Source organism: Oncorhynchus kisutch, linkage group LG30 (genome assembly GCF_002021735.2).
Source record: "Oncorhynchus kisutch isolate 150728-3 linkage group LG30, Okis_V2, whole genome shotgun sequence".
Classification (NCBI taxonomy): domain Eukaryota; kingdom Metazoa; phylum Chordata; class Actinopteri; order Salmoniformes; family Salmonidae; genus Oncorhynchus; species Oncorhynchus kisutch.
This window is the reverse complement of record NC_034203.2, coordinates 32,829,785-32,847,254: the sequence shown is the minus strand read 5'-3', so window position 1 is coordinate 32,847,254 and position 17,470 is coordinate 32,829,785. Positions and strand designations below refer to the sequence as shown.

The window sequence follows — 17,470 nt, the reverse complement described above, 5'->3', positions numbered from 1 at the left end:
ACCTCCAGGAGCTGCTGGCAAGCATGGAGGAGGAGCTGAACCAAAGTACAAAACTACAGAGGCTAACAAAAATAGTACTGGAGCAGGTTTGTCTGGACCTCTTTCTCTCTCTGTTTCTCTCTCTCTCTGTTTATCTATTTCTCTCTACTCTCTTCTCTCTCTCTCTCTCTCTCTCTCTCTCTCTCTCTCTTACTCTCTCTACTCTCTTTCTCGTACTCCCCCTCTCTCTCTACTCTTTCTCTCTACTCTCTTCTCTCTCTCTCTCTCTCTCTCTCTTACTCTCTCTCTCTACTCTCTTTCTCGTACTCCCTCTCTCTCTCTACTCTCTCTCTTCTCTCTCTCTACTCTCTCGCTCTTACTCTCTCTCTCTCTCTCTCTCTACTCTCTCTCTGTCTTACTCTCTCTCTCTCTCTACTCTCTCTACTCTCTCTCTCTTACTCTCTCTCTCTCTCTACTCTCTCTATTCTCTCTCTCTACTCTCTCTACTCTCTCTCTCTTCTCTCTACTCTCTTACTCTCTTTCTCTCTCTACTCTCTCTCTCTACTCTCTCTCTACTCTCTCTCTCTACTCTCTTTCTCGTACTCCCTCTCTCTCTCTACTCTTTCTCTCTACTCTCTTCTCTCTCTCTCTCTCTTACTCTCTCTCTCTACTCTCTTTCTCGTACTCCCTCTCTCTCTCTACTCTCTCTCTTCTCTCTCTCTCTACTCTCTCGCTCTTACTCTCTCTCTCTCTCTCTCTACTCTCTCTACTCTCTCTCTCTTACTCTCTCTCTCTGTCTACTCTCTCTATTCTCTCGCTCTTACTCTCTCTCTCTACTCTCTCTACTCTCTCTACTCTCTCTCTCTCTTCTCTCTACTCTCTTACTCTCTTTCTCTCTCTACTCTCTCTCTCTACTCTCTCTCTACTCTCTCTCTCTACTCTCTCTCTCTCTCTACTCTCTCTCTTTACTCTCTCTCTACTCTCTTTCTCTCTTTCTCTCTACTCTCTCTCTCTACTCTCTCTCTCTACTCTCTCTATTCTCTCTCTCTTACTCTCTCTCTACTCTCTCTCTACTCTCTCTCTCTCTACTCTCTCTCTCTCTACTCTCTCTCTACTCTCTCTCTCTCTACTCTCTCTCTCTCTACTCTCTCTCTCTACTCTCTCTCTACTCTCTTTCTCTCTTTCTCTCTTTCTCTCTACTCTCTCTCTACTCTCTCTCACTCTACTCTCTCTATTCTCTCTCTCTTACTCTCTCTACTCTCTCTACTCTCTCTCTCTCTTCTCTCTACTCTCTTACTCTCTTTCTCTCTCTACTCTATCTCTCTACTCTCTCTCTACTCTCTCTCTACTCTCTACTCTCTCTCTCTCTCTACTCTCTCTCTCTCTCTCTACTCTCTTTCTCTCTACTCTCTCTCTCTTTCCTCTCTCTCTCTCTCTCTCTACTCTCTCTCTTCTCTCTCTCTCTACTCTCTCGCTCTTACTCTCTCTCTCTCTCTACTCTCTCTCTGTCTTACTCTCTCTCTCTCTCTCTACTCTCTCTACTCTCTCTCTCTTACTCTCTCTCTCTGTCTACTCTCTCTATTCTCTCTCTCTTACTCTCTCTCTCTACTCTCTCTACTCTCTCTACTCTCTCTCTCTCTTCTCTCTACTCTCTTACTCTCTTTCTCTCTCTACTCTCTCTCTACTCTCTCTCTACTCTCTCTCTCTACTCTCTTTCTCTCTTTCTCTCTTTCTCTCTACTCTCTCTCTACTCTCTCTCTCTCTACTCTCTCTCTCTCTCTACTCTCTCTCTCTACTCTCTCTCTACTCTCTTTCTCTCTTTCTCTCTTCTCTCTACTCTCTCTCTACTCTCTCTCTCTCTACTCTCTCTATTCTCTCTCTTACTCTCTCTCTACTCTCTCTACTCTCTCTCTCTCTTCTCTCTACTCTCTTACTCTCTTTCTCTCTCTACTCTATCTCTCTACTCTCTCTCTACTCTCTCTCTCTCTCTCTACTCTCTTTCTCTCTACTCTCTCTCTCTCTTTCCTCTCTCTCTCTTTCTCTCTACTCTCTCTTTCTCTTTCTCTCTCCATTTCTCTCTGTTTCTCTACTGTCTCTGTCCCTCTCTTATGCAGGTCAGGTGACAGGGGAAACTTCTGGCTACACTCTACAGTCTGACAAGTTAGTGGTGTTAGTTTTCAGTTAGTGATACTGTTGCCATGGAGACAACACCTGAATATTCGGGCCCGCCTCCCCCAAGAGATCTCAGTGATTAAGACTGGGTGAGAGACGGAAGGTGACTCTCCTTTCAATGTGCTTCTAGTCTGAGCTACCCTCATTCTGAATTATCTTAAAACTTCATGTCAATAGTAAACTGTAGGTATGTGTGCAGTGGGATCTGCAACCCCTGTGTGTGGTGTGTGAGGATGTGTCTGTGGAGCAGTGGTATGAGTGGAGGGTGGAGGTCCTACTAGACCACGATATCTTCCACAACCAGAATCTGTTCAGCCCTAAGAAAGAGGCAATCTGCCAGTCCTACCACAGTCTGAGCACCGCAGGGAGATCTGTCAGCCTGGTACTGATGAGCAATCAATTCATTTACATTTGACATACAAAAGAAGCTAAAGACGGTGTATACAGTACCTGTCAAAGGTTTGGACACACCTACTCATTCAAGGGTTTTTCTTCATTTTTACTATTTTCTGCATTATATAATAATAGTGAAGACATTAAAACTATGAAATAACACATATGGAATCATGTAGTAACTAAAAAAGTGTTAAACAAATCAAAATATATTTTATATTTGAGATTCTTCAAAGTAGCCACGCTTTGCCTTGGTGACAGCTTTGCACAGTCTTGACATTCTCTCAACCAGCTTCACCTGGAATACTTTTCCAACAGTCTAGTAGGAGTTCCCACATATGCTGAGAACTTGTTAGCTGATTTTCCTTCACTCTGCGGTCCAACTCATCCTAAACCATCTCAATTGGGTTGAGGTCGAGTGATTGTGGATACCAGGTTTTATGATGCAGCACTTCATCACTCTCCTTCTTGGTCAAATAGCCCTTACACAACCTGGAGGTGTGTTGGGTCACTGTCCTGTTAAAAACAAATGTTAGTCCCACTAAGAGGTAACCAGATGGGATGGCTTATACCTGCAAAATACTGTGGTAGCCATGCTTGTTAAATGTGCCTTGAAATCTAAATAAATCACGACAGCGTCACCAGCAAAGCACCCCCACACCTCCTCCTCCATGCTTCATGGTGGGAACCAGGCATGCGGAGATCATCCGTTCACCTACTCTGTGTTTCACAAAGACGGTTAGAACCAAAAATCCAAAATTTGGACTTATCAGACCAAAGGACCGATTTCCATCAGTCTAATGCCCATTGCTCGGGTTTCTTGGCGCAATCAAGTCTCTTCTTCTTATTTGTGTACTTTAGTGGTGGTTTCTTTGCAGCAATTCGACCATGAAGGCCTGATTCATGCACAGCTGTTAATTGAAATGCATTCCAGGTGACTGACTACCTCATGAAGATAGTTGAGAGAATCCCAAGGCAAAGGGTGGCTACTTTGAAGAATCTCAAATCTAAAATATATTTTGATTTGTTAAACACTTTTGATTTAAAAATTCCATACGTGTTATTTCATAGTTTTGATGTCTTCACTATTATTCTACAATGTAAATAATAGTCTAAGTAAAGAAAAACCCTTGAATGAGTAGGTATGTCCAAACTTTTGACTGGTACTGTATGTATAAAGCTTCTCATAAATACAGATGAGCTGAGCCACAAATCATTATTTCACATTTTAAAAACTACTCGGTGACTAGTTACACTACACTTGGACTTTCAGTCAAAACAGACAACATAATATCGATTTCAGCGTCCTCTTTCTCTTTCCCGCTATCCTCGCTCCCCCTTTTCTCCCCTCCTGTCTCCTTTCTTCCCATCCCTCCCTATATTTCCCCCTGTTTCTCCCCTCCTCCTGTCTCCTTCCTCCCTATCCCTCCCTCTCTCCCCCCCTGTTTCTCCCCTCCTCCTGTCTCCTTCCTCCCTATCCCTCCCTCTCTCTCCCCCTGTTTTTTCCCCTTCTCCTGTCTCCTGTCTCCTTCCTCCCTATCCCTCCCTCTATCTCCCCTGTTTCTCCCCTCCTCCTGTCTCCTTCCTCCCTATCCCTCCCTCTCTCTCCCCTGTTTCTCCTCTTCTCCTGTCTCCTTCCTCCCTATCCCTCCCTCTCTCTCCCCCTGTTTTTCCCCTTCTCCTGTCTCCTGTCTCCTTCCTCCCTATCCCTCCCTCTATCTCCCCCTGTTTCTCCCCTCCTCCTGTCTCCTTCCTCCCTATCCCTCCCTCTCTCTCCCCCTGTTTCTCCTCTTCTCCTGTCTCCTTCCTCCCTATCCCTCCCTCTCTCTCCCCTGTTTCTCCCCTCCTCCTGTCTCCTTCCTCCCTATCCCTCCCTCTCTCTCCCCCTGTTTCTCCCCTTCTCCTGTCTCCTTCCTCCCTATCCCTCCCTCTCTCTCACCCTGTTTCTCCTCTTCTCCTGTCTCCTTCCTCCCTATCCCTCCGTCTCTCTCCCCCTGTTTCTCCTCTTCTCCTGTCTCCTTCCTCCCTATCCCTCCGTCTCTCTCCCCCTGTTTCTCCCCTTCTCCTGTCTCCTTCCTCTCTATCCCTCCCTCTCTCTCCCCCTGTTTCTCCTGTCTCCTTCCTCCCTATCCCTCCCTCTCTCTCCCCCTGTTTCTCCCCTCCTCCTGTCTCCTTCCTCCCTATCCCTCCCTCTCTCTCCCCCTGTTTCTCCCCTTCTTCTGTCTCCTTCCTCCCTATCCCTCCCTCTCTCTCCCCCTGTTTCTCCTCTTCTCCTCTCTCTTTTCTCCCCAGGCAGATTTGATTGACAGGTTCCAGTGAGGCTGCAGCCCGTCAGCCGGCATGCCAGAGGGCGCTATCTCAACTGGCTCCTTTTATTGGCTGATGTGGTCCTGTGACCCCAACCGGCAGCACTGAGGAGGCGGTGCATTGGCTCCAGATTCTGTTGGATGGGGCATGCCTTACATCTGCTAACTCCGCCCTTTAAGGTGCTCATGACACACAAAAGCCTTGAATTCACTGTTAGTTGGCAGAGATGTTCCTTAAAGCTGATGTGATTGACAGGTATAGTATGCAGACTCAAGGTCAGGGGAATAAGAAAACCATTAGAGCTCAACTCAGCCAGCGCTTACTGGGCCTACTGGGGAAGGACGAGATGGGTCAGTACCACACACACACACACACACACAAACTGTTATTATGGCCAGAGATAGCTCAGTCGCACAGGGTTCACCTTGTTTAATACTGACACACACACATAATGTCCACTTCACACAAACACACACTCACAATACAGTATTGTGAACCCTCCACAGACTCCAGCAGAGGTACCTCAGTGAGAAACGTTCTAGATGAGTGATTTGTGAAGAGAGGTCTGGAGAAACCTGGGTTTGAGGACAACACTTCTGGGACCAAAGTCACCTTCTCCACCCCTCTACTCTGCTCCTATACAGGTAGGCCTCTGAAACTAACATACATACACACACACACACACACACACACACACACACACATAGTCAGGTTATTTCTGATTGGCTGTTATCTCTGTCTCTCCGAAGATTGGCAGGCCAGCCAGGAGAAAGCTCAGAAGAGATTGGTCGAAGAATTGCAGAGGCGGGTCAAATACCTGTTTGACGGAAGCCCCAACTGAGAGCCCAAAGACCAATCATAAAGATAGTTTACCTACACTTGGCTCCAGCATGGAACGACAACATGTCCTCTATTTCCTAGCCTGGATATCTCTCATCCGAGTTTCCCCTCAATCCTCTCCTTTCTGGGTTTCATCTGGCCTGTGGTGTTGGTGGTAGATGTTTGTGTGTATTATTATGGCTATAGAACTATGTCATTCACTCTTTGCATGCACTGTTTTTACCACAGGGTTTGGTCCTGAAATTAAATGATCTTACTTTTAGCAGCTCTTTGCTGTTTAATTTTACTCTATGAAGGTTTTGCAGAGTCTAACATAACGAATGCACTTTTACATTTTAGCCATTTAGTCATTGTACTGGTCCCCCTGTGGGACCTCAAACTCACACCAGGTGTCCTCTTTTTCAAACATGTAATAATGACCAAAGTACTTAAGCTCTAAATAAGAAGGCTTCTCTCTGATCATGAAAATACCCTCCACTACCTTGAATGATGTACAGTACATGTCTATCTTATCTGTCACTGAAGTGTCTTACTGGTGTAACCATGGTGATCACTGGTATATCCATGGGGTAATTAGGATCACTGGTGTAACCATGGAGTAATGGGGAACACTGGTGTAACCATGGGGTAATGGGGAACACTGGTATAACCATGGGGTAATGGGGAACACTGGTATAACCATGGGGTAATGGGGAACACTGGTGTAACCATGGGGTAATGGGGAACACTGGTGTAACCATGGGGTAATGGGGATCACTGGTGTAACCATGGGGTAATGGGGAACAGCGGTGTAACTATGGGGAAATGGGGATCACTGGTATAACCATGGGGTAATGAGGATCACTGGTGTAACCATAGGGGTAATGGGATCACTGGTGTAACCATGGTGTAATGGAGATCACTGGTGTAACCATGGGGTAATTGGAATCACTGGTGTAACCATGGTGTATGGAGATCACTGGTGTAACCATGAGGTAATTGGGATCACTGGTGTAACCATGGGGTAATGGGGATCACTGGTGTAAACCATTCTGTCACTGGGGTAACCATACCGTCACGGGTGTAACCATACAGTCACTGGGGTAACCATACCATCACTGGTGTAAACCATGCTGTCACTGGGGTAACCATACCGTCACGGGTGTAACCATACAGTCACTGGGGTAACCATACCATCACTGGTGTAAACCCTACCGTCATGGGTGTAACCATACCGTCACTGGGGTAACCATACCGTCACTGGGGTAACCATACCATCACTGGGGTAACCATACCGTCACTGGGGTAAACATACCGTTACTGGGGTAACCATACCGTCACTGGGGTAACTCTACCGTCACTGGGGTAACCATACCATCACTGGGGTAACCATACCGTCACTGGGGTAAACATACCGTTACTGGGGTAACCATACCATCACTGGGGTAAACATACCGTTACTGGGGTAACCATACCGTCACTGGGGTAAACATCCCGTTACTGGGGTAACCATACCGTCACTGGGGTAAACAGACCGTCACTGGGGTAACCATACCGTCACTGGGGTAACCATACCGTCACTGGGGTAACCATACCGTTACTGGGGTAACCATACCGTTACTGGGGTAACCATACCGTCACTGGGGTAACCATACCGTTACTGGGGTAACCATACCGTCACTGGGGTAACCATACCGTCACTGGGGTAACCATACCGTCACTGGGGTAACCATACCGTTACTGGGGTAAGTCTATTATCACTGCTCTTAGTCTTTTGTATGGTTGGCTAAGAGTGTGAGTAATGTTGGGAGAATAGTATGGAATCCTGGCATGGGTTGGTTGGTTCATTCTACACCAGCATGTTGAAAGGTTTCTTTTAGCCCAAATATAAGTACTCTGTCGTTGGTCTCAACATCTTGTGAAGAGTTTGTCTGATTCCCTGTCAAAAAAAAACATTTTCAATCATGGCATAAATCACCTTATCCTCATTACTTTTATATTGCTCTTCTTCCATTCTTTCCCGCTTAACTAAACGTCACCTAGATCAGCAAAATTTTTAAATCTGTATTCTCTTATTGGAGTTTAAACTAGAGAAAGTCATGATAGCGGGTGTTAACATTGGTTTGAGCTGAAACTGATCTAATACTTTACCCAGTAGGCACTAAAGCTCCTCTTAACCACACTACCACATTTGTGTGTGTGTGTGTGTGTGTGTGTGTGTGTGTGTGTGTGTGTGTGTGTGTGTGTGTGTGTGTGTGTGTGTGTGTGTGTGTGTGTGTGTGTGTGTGTGTGTGTGTGTGTGTGTGTGTGTGTGTGTGTGTGTGTGTGCGTGTGTGTGTGCGTGTGTGTGTGTGCGCAATTAATGAAGATACAGAGCCAGAAACAACTTTCACACACATTGCATGGCCAGACAGACAGTGTCTCAGTACCACATCCTGTAATAAAAACTTGAACTCTTCGCAGCAAGACTTGTTTCTGTTTCTCTCTAGTAGCTCTGGTACCTGCACGTTGGTGCTTGATTTGCCTCCTGGATAGTAGGCCAATGGAGTCTGGAGTCGGGCTACAATTCTGCCATGCTGCTATTTATTGGAGTTTCTCCACCAGTGCCTTTTGATGTGATTGACTATGAATGTGTTATTACACATACCACATGAAGGCAGTCATGCCAGAGCTGGTGCACGGTACACTCTGATCTGGTCTTGTTTACATGCTGTTCAGGCTGACAGTTTGCTTCCCATGAGATGCAGGCAGCTAAGACACTGAGGAAGTTATTTTACGGCTGGCCCCGGTTGAACTTGGCAAAGGCCTGTCATGTCCTCAGGTGAAAGCGGGGAGGGAGGAGCGCCCTTCTCAAATGTAATAGTAATCTGCAGCATGGTGCAACATTCAGACACAAAACACAACTCTTGGCTGTGTAAGGGCTATTTGACCAAGAAGGAGAGTGATGGAGTTTGGTTGTAAAAGTACATTCGTTATGTTAGACTCTGCAAAACCTTCATAGAGTAAAATTAAACAGCAAAGAGCTGCTAAAAGTAAGATCATTTAATTTCAGGACCAAACCCTGTGGTAAAAACAGTGCATGCAAAGAGTGAATGACATAGTTCTATAGCCATAATAATACACACAAACATCTACCACCAACACCACAGGCCAGATGAAACCCAGAAAGGAGAGGATTGAGGGGAAAATCGGAGGAGAGATATCCAGGCTAGGAAATAGAGGATATGTTGTCGTTCCATGCTGGAGCCAAGTGTAGGTAAACTATCTTTATGATTGGTCTTTGGGCTCTCAGTTGGTGCTTCCGTCAAACAGGTATTTGACCCGCCTCTGCAATTCTTCGACCAATCTCTTCTGAGCTTTCTCCTGGCTGGCCTGTCAATCTTCGGAGAGAAAGAGAGAACAGCCAATCAGAAATAACCTGACTGTGTGTGTGTGTGTGTGCATTTGTGTGTGTATGTGAGTTTCAGAGGCCTACCTGTATAGGAGCAGAGTAGAGGGGTGGAGAAGGTGACTTTGGTCCCAGAAGTTTTGTCCTCAAACCCAGGTTTCTATAGACCTCTCTTCACAAATTACTCATCTAGAACGTTCCTCACTGAGGTACCTCTGCTGGAGTCTGTGGAGGGTTCACAATACTGTATTGTGAGTGTGTGAGGTAGTCACCTGGAACACATTTTAATTAACAGCTGTGCATGAATCAGGCCTTCATGGTCGAATTGCTGCAAAGAAACCACCACTAAAGTACACAAATAAGAAGAAGAGACTTGATTGCGCCAAGAAACCCGAGCAATGGGCATTAGACTGATGGAAATCTGTCCTTTGGTCTGAAAATGTTTGGATTTTTGGTTCCAACCGCCGTGTCTTTGTGAAACGCAGAGTAGGTGAACAGATGATCTCCGCATGTCTGGTTCCCACCATGAAGCATGGAGGAGGAGGTGTGGGGGTGCTTTGCTGGTGACGCTGTCGTGATTTATTTAGATTTCAAGGCACATTTAACAAGCATGGCTACCACAGTATTTTGCAGGTATAAGCCATCCCATCTGGTTTGCTCTTTTAGTGGGACTCTCATTTGTTTTCAACAGGACAGTGACCCAACACACCTCCAAGCTGTGTAAGGGCTATTTGACCAAGAAGGAGAGTGATGGAGTGCTGCATCAGATGACCAGGCCTCCACAATCACTCGACCTCAACCCAATTGAGATGGTTTGGGATGAGTTGGACCACAGAGTGAAGGAAAAGCAGCCAACAAGTGCTCAGCATATGTGGGAACTCCTTCAAGACTGTTGGAAAAGCATTCCAGGTGAAGCTGGTTGAGAGAATGCCAAGAATGTGCAAAGCGCTTTCCGGTAACACAGGAGAGAAGAGATCCGCAAAGAGAACGAAAATCTGAGTATGTCTCAATTAGTAGTACAGAGAGAATCCATCAAGCTTGAAGGAGTTAAGGTTTTTGGAAATGGTCAGTGATCTCCAGCCACCCCTTGAACCGACTGCAGCCAGCTACACCCCAATAAAGTTGACTCAACCACCATCTGGTCGTGCTGTACGGCTCAAGTCGGTCCTTCCAGTCCACCTCATGATGGCCAGTTATCAAGCAAATGGTGTAAGGACAGGCTGAGGCAAAAGCAGCGCTCCTAGTGGCTGGGGAATTTAATGCAGGCAAACTTAAATCCGTTTGACCTAAATTCTTCCAGCATGTGCAACCAGAGGAAAAAAACTCTAGACCACCTTTACTCCACACACAAATATGCTCTCCACCGCCCTTCTTTTGGCAAATCTGACCATAATTCTGTCCTTCTGATTCCTGCTTACAAGCAAAAACTAAAGCAGGAAGTACCAGTGACTCACTCAGTACGAAAGTGGTCAGATGGTGCGGATGCTACGCTACAGGACTGTTTTGCTAGTAAAGACTGGAAAATGTTCCGGGATTCATCCAATGGCATTGAGGAGTATACCACCTCAATCATCGGCTTCATCAACAAGTACATCAATGATGTTGTCCCCACAGTGACCGTACGTACATATCCCAACCAGAAAGAAGCCATGGATTACAGGCAACATCCGCATCGAGGTAAAGGCTCGAGCTGCCGCTTTCAAGGAGCGGGATACTAATCCGGACGCTTATAAGGCATTCCACTATGCCCTCCGACGAACCATCAAACAAGCAAGGTGCACATTCTTGTAAGTAAGCATTTCACGGTAAGGCCTACACATGTTGCATTCGGCATATATAACAAATAAAGTTTGATTTGATTTGAACCCTCTTCTCCCTCAAGATCTACTCCAGGCTTACAACAATTGGGAAGTAAAGCACCAGATCCTGCCACACTTCACCCTGTCTAAGTGCTATGTACCTGCAGATGTCGACCAATCGAGTGTCACCAGAGAGGCCCATGTATTCTGCAACTCTTCAGAGAAGGCCTACAGTTCCGTTGCATACTGAAAACAGAAGATAGTCAAGGCAAGACCTACCTGCCTTTCCTCATGGCCAGTTCCAGAGTTGCTCCTAAGTGGCTAGATTACATGCCAAGACTAGAGCTCTTTGCAGCCGTCATTGGAGCCAGCTTGCCAAGCTGCTAGAGAAAGAGCTTACATTGAGAGCAACCAGACCACCCTGTGGACAGATTCTACAGCCATGCTGATGAGGCTGCAGTCAGAATCTTGCTAGCTTCAAAGTTTTCATAGGCACCAGGGTGGCTGAGATTCAAGAACTTTACAGACCTCCGTGCATCACAAGATGCCCAACAGATGGAGCCAAGGACCACTTTTCTTCCTTCAAAGTCCAGATGAGTGACCAGATAAGCCAAACGGACATCCTGAGGAGGTGTCACTATGCAAGCACTACACAGGGCAGCAAGGGAGTTTCCCAAATAAGCTGCATCTCCTGAAAGCTGGTAAGCCTGTACCGTCCAAGCAGTCGCCCATTTATATTGTCTCTGGAGCTTGATGAGTTCGGAGAGCTCAGCCAAGTTGGTGGTAGACTATGTTGAGCCGTCAATGGAAATCCAGACCTGCTGTCCCCGAGATGGCTGACCTGCCAGCCGTGACTGTGCCTTTTCAAAGCTAGCTTTCCACTCCACGGGCATGGACAACTTCGGGCCCTTCCAGGTCAAACTGGGGCGGTGTGTCGAGAAGAGATTGGGATCATTTTCAAGTGTCTCACCATGAGGGCTGCGCACTTGGACCTCCTGACCAACATCGATGCAGATTATTTTCTGATGGCCATTAATTGTAACAGCTAGACGTTCCGGAACCCCTCGACAACATCCGGTGATATGGCAGAGCACCGAATTCAAATTAAATTACTATAAATATTAAACTTTCATGAAATCACACATGCAATACACCAAATTAAAGCTACACTTGTTAATCCAGCCAAAAAGGCTTTACGGCGAAAGCAAACCATGCGATTATCTGAGGATAGCACCCCACCAAACAAACACATGACATTCATATTTCAACCCGCCAGGCACGACACAAAATGCAGAAATAACGATATAATTCATACCTTGCCTTTGAAGATCTTCTTTTGTTGGCACGCCAATATGTCCCATAAATATCACAAACGGTCATTTTGTTCGATATATTCTGTCGTTATATCTCCAAAATTATTTGGCCCGTTTGATCCAGAAAAACATTGGTTCCAACTCGTGCAACATGACTACAGAATATCTAATAAGTTACCTGTAAACTTGTTCCAAACATTTTAAACAACTTTCCTAATACAACTTGAGGTATTTTCTACGCAAATAATCGATCAAATTTAAGACGGGATAAACTGCGTTCAATAGCGGATAAAAACAAAGTGGAGCGAGCTTTCAGGTCGCGTGCCCCTAACAAGCAGTACACTAGACTCGACCCTCGTTCTGAACAGCCCTACTTCTTCATTACACAAAGGAAAAACATCAACCAATTTCTAAAGACTGTTGACATGCAGTGGAAGCGATAGGAACTAAAAGCATGTGCCACAGAAATCTAGATCCCTATAAGAAAACTCATTGAAAAGAGAGTGAATTTTATTTTCCTGGATGGATTGTTCTCAGGTTTTCGCCTGCCATATCAGTTCTGTTATACTCACAGACATTATTCAAACAATTTTAGAAACTTTAGATTGTTTTCTATCTAAATCTACCAATTATATGCATATCCTAGCTTCTGGGCCTAAGTAGCAGGCAGTTTACTTTGGGCACGCTTTTCATCCGGACGTGAAAATACTGCTGAAAAGATTCAGCGCCCACTGAGGGATGCCCGTTGAGCTGTTCTCTGAACAGGGAACAAACTTCCGGGGAGGAGAGAAGGAGCTGCGCGAGGTCTTCGCTGACTTGTCTCCCAAACTGCAAGAGCAGCTTGCATAACAGAACGTTTTCTTCCTCTTCACTGTACTTTGGAGGAGTTTGGGAGAGAGATATTCGCTCCGTTAAGACTGCCCTCTACACTACCGTGGGTGCCCAGTCAGTGACCGAAGAAGTGCTCAGGACTGTCCTTATTGAAATCCCTTGGGCTACCTGTCCTGCAGTATTGCTGACCTGGACCCTGTGACCCCTAACTTCCTGTTGATGGGGCAGCCAGACAGATCCCTGCCACAAGTGGTGTACCTCGAGACTGAGCTGATCAGCAGACGTCGATGGACACACTGCCAGATTCTGACGGAACACTTCTGGTCCAGCTACATCAGGCACTACTTACCCAGCCTGCAAGCCCGCCTGAAGTGGCATGCCTTCCCTGCCAACCTCAAAGAAGACATGGTGGCTATGTTGGTGGACCCCCAGCTTCCGAGCGTCCTCTGGCCCATTGGACGGATCCTTAAAGTTCACCTAAGAGCATGCTGGACGATCTCCAGCTCTGAGGAAAAAGAAGTAACTAGAGAAAAGTACACAATCCATGTGATAAGTTCCAGCCATCTCTTGTGATTACGTTTAGTTAGCGTTCATTGTTTTAGCCAAGGCCCGTGTGTGTCCTTCAGAAATGTGAGGACATACTTACTCTTCATGTGTTGTGGACGCACAGTTACTGGTCTCTTTCTTATACTATTTGACATTTTTACCGCGAACTAGCAACTGCAAGCTTGCTAGCTCTGTTGTTTTTGTCATCTCATTTCAGACATTTTGCATTTGATTGTATAGTATAATGTCCCCAAGGGCCTTGTTTATATGCCTTGTGGTTGTATGGGTGTATACTGTATAGATTATGTGGGCTTTGAGAATATGGATGCAGCTATACACACTGAACAAAAATATACATGCAACAATTTCAACGATTTTACTGGGTTACAGTTCATATAAGGGAATCAATCAATTGAAATACATTTATTAGGCCTTGGTCTATGGATTTCACAACTGGGAATACAGATATGCATCTGTTGGTCACAGATACCATTAAAAAAAAGTAGGGGCGTGGATCATAAAACCAATCAGCATCTGGTGTGACCACCATTTGCCTCATGCAGTGCGACCCCATTTGGCCTGTGGAATGTTGTCCCACTCCTCTTCAATGGCTGTGAGAAGCTGCTGGATATTGGCGGGAACTGGAACATGTCAATTTAGAGCATCCCAAACATCCCAAAAACCACTTGCCCACACGACAACATCTGCCATCTGCCCGGTACCGCTGAAACCTGGGATTCATTCATGAAGAGCACACTTCTCCAGCATGCCAGTGGCCATGGAAGGTGAGAATTTGCCCACTGAAATTGGTTACGACGCCAAACTGCAGTAAAGTCAAGACCCTGGTGAGGATGACAAGCACTCAGATGAGTTTCCCTGAGATGGTTTCTTTGGTGCTACTTGTAGTGCTGTGTGCTGAATTTAATATTCACACGGAAAAGTACACAGTCCCACTCCAAAAGACTTTTGGAGCCATCATCGACTCACTGGGTTCTGTCCAAAATGTCTCCGGACCTAGTCACTGCCACAGTCATACTCTGGACCTAGTTTTGTCCCATGGAATAAATGTTGGGGATCTTAATGTTTTACTCATAATCCTGGACTATCGGACCACCATTTTATTACGTTTGCAATCGCAACAAATAATCTGCTCAGGCCCCAAACAAGGTTCATCAAAAGTCATACTATAAATTCTCGGACAACCCAAAGATTCCTAGATGCCCTTCCAGACTCCCTCCTCCTACCCAAGGACGTCAGAGTACAAAAATCAGTTAACCACCTGGCTGAGGAACTCCGTTTGACCTTGCGCAATACCCTAAATGCAGTCGCACCCCTAAAAACCAAAAACATTTGTCATAAGAAACTAGCTCCCTGGTATACAGAAAATACCCAAGCTCTGAAGCAAGGTTCCAGAAAATTGGAACGGAAATGGCGCCACACCAAACTGGAAGTCTTCCGACTAGCTTGGAAAAACAGTACCGTGCAGTATCAAGGAGCCCTCACTGGTGCTTGATCATCCTATTTTTCCAACTTAATTGAGGGAAATAAGAACAACCCAAAATGTATTTTTGATACTGTCGCAAAGCTAACTAAAAAGCAGCATTACCCAAGAGACGATGGCTTTCACTTCAGCAATGATAAATTCATTAACTTCTTTGAGGAAAAGATCATGATCATTAGAAAGCAAATTACGGACTCCTCTTTAAATCTGCGTATTCCTCCAAAGTTCAGTTGTCCTGAGTCTGCACAACTCTGCCAGAACCTAGGATCAAGGGTGAGACTCAAATGTTTTAGAACTATATCTCTTGACACAATGATGACCTCTAAACCTTCAAGCTGCATACTGGACCCTATTCCAACTAAACTACTGAAAGAGCTGATTCCTGTGCTTGGCCCTCCTATGTTGAACAAAATAAACGTCTCTCTATCCACCGGAAGTGTACCAAACTCACTAAAAGTGGCAGTAATAAAGCCTCTCTTGAAAAAGCCAAACCTTGACCCAGAAAATGTAAAAAACTATCGGCCTATATCAAATCTCCCAATCCTCTCAAAGATGTTAGAAAAAGCTGTTGTGCAGCAACTCACTACCTTCCTGAAGACAACCAATGTATACAAAATGCTTCCGTCTGGTTTTAGACCCCATCATAGCACTGAGACTGCACTTGTGAAGGTGGTAAATGACATTTTAATGGTGTCAGACCGAGGCTCTGCATCTGTCCTCGTGCTCCTAGACCTTAGTGCTGCTTCTGATACCATCGATACCATCGATTACCACATTCTTTTGGAGAGATTGGAAACCCAAATTGGTCTGCACGGACAAGTTCTGGCCTGGTTTAGATCTTATCTGTCGGAAAGATATGAGTGTCCTCTGACAAATCAAATGTAAATGTTGGTGTTCCTCAAGGTTCCGTTTTAGGACTACTATTGTTTTCACTATATATTTTACCTCTTGGTGATGTCATTCGGAAATATAATGTTAACTTTCACTGCTATGCGGATGACACACAGCTGTACATTTCAATGAAACACGGTGAAGCCCCAAAATTGCCCTCGCTAGAAGCCTGTGTTTCAGACATAAGGAAGTGGATGGCTGCAAACGTTCTACTTTTAAACTCGGACAAAACAGAGATGCTTGTTCTAGGTCCCAAGAAACAAAGATATCTTCTGTTGAATCTGACAATTAATCTTGATGGTTGTACAGTCGTCTCAAATAAAACTGTGAAGGACCTCGGCGTTACTCTGGACCCTGATCTCTCTTTTGATGAACATATCAAGACTGTTTCAAGGACAGCTTTTTTCCATATACGTAACATTGTAAAAATCAGAAACTTTCTGTCCAAATATGATGCAGAAAAATGAATCCATGCTTTTGTTACTTCTCGGTTAGACTACTGCAATGCTTTACTTTCTGGCTACCCTGATAAAGCACTAAATAAACTTCAGTTTGTGCTAAATACGGCTGCTAGAATCCTGACTAGAACCCCAAAATGTGATCATATTACTCCAGTGCTAGCCTCCCTACAATGGCTTGCTGTTAAGGCAAGGGCTGATTTCAAGGTTTTACTGCTCGCCTACAAAGCATTACATGGGCTTGCTCCTACCTATCTTTCCGATTTGGTCCTGCCGTACATACCTACACGTATACTACGGTCACAAGAGCAGGCCTCCTAATTGTCCCTATAATTTCTAAGCAAACAGCTGGAGGCAGGGCTTTCTCCTATAGAGCTCAATTTTTATGGAATGGTCTGCCTACCCATGTGAGAGACGCAGACTCGTTCTCAACCTTTAAGTCTTTACTGAAGACTCATCTCTTTAGTAGGTCATATGATTGAGTGTAGTCTGGCCCAGGAGTGTGAAGGTGAACGGAAAGGCTCTGGAGCAACGAACCGCCCTTGCCCTCTCTGCCGGTTCCCCTCTCTCCACTGGGATTCTCTGCCTCTAACCCTATTACAGGGGCTGAGTCACTGGCTTACTGGTGCTCTTCCATGCCGTCCCTAAGAGGGGTGCGTCACTTGAGTGGGTTGAGTCGCTGACGTGGTCTTCCTGTCTGGGTTGGCGCTCCCCCTTGGGTTGTGCCGTGGCAGAGATCTTTGTGGGCTATACTCGGCCTTGTCTCAGGATGGTAAGTTGGTGGTTGAAGATATCCCTCTAGTGGTGTGGGGGCTGTGCTTTGGCAAAGTGGGTGGAGTTATATCCTGCCTGTTTGGCCCTGTCCGGGGGTATCATTGGACGGGGCCACAGTGTCTCCTGACCCCTCCTGTCTCTGCCTCCAGTATTTATGCTGCAGTAGTTTGTGTGTCGGGGGGCTAGGGTCAGTCTGTTATATCTGCAGTATTTCTCCTGTCTTATCCGGTGTCCTGTGTGAATTTAAGTATGCTCTCTCTAATTCTCTCTTTCTCTCTTTCTATCTTTGTTTCTCTATC

General features: G+C 45.6%; 1 long non-coding RNA gene across 1 annotated transcript; it reads left to right on the top strand.

The window, feature by feature from the left end:
• Positions 1-4,847: 4,847 nt before the first annotated feature.
• On the top strand, positions 4,848-5,483 carry LOC109879997 (uncharacterized). The gene is made up of 3 exons (XR_004206339.1): positions 4,848-5,030; positions 5,107-5,201; positions 5,358-5,483. It is a non-coding gene; the product is annotated as an uncharacterized LOC109879997 (long non-coding RNA).
• Positions 5,484-17,470: the final 11,987 nt, after the last annotated feature.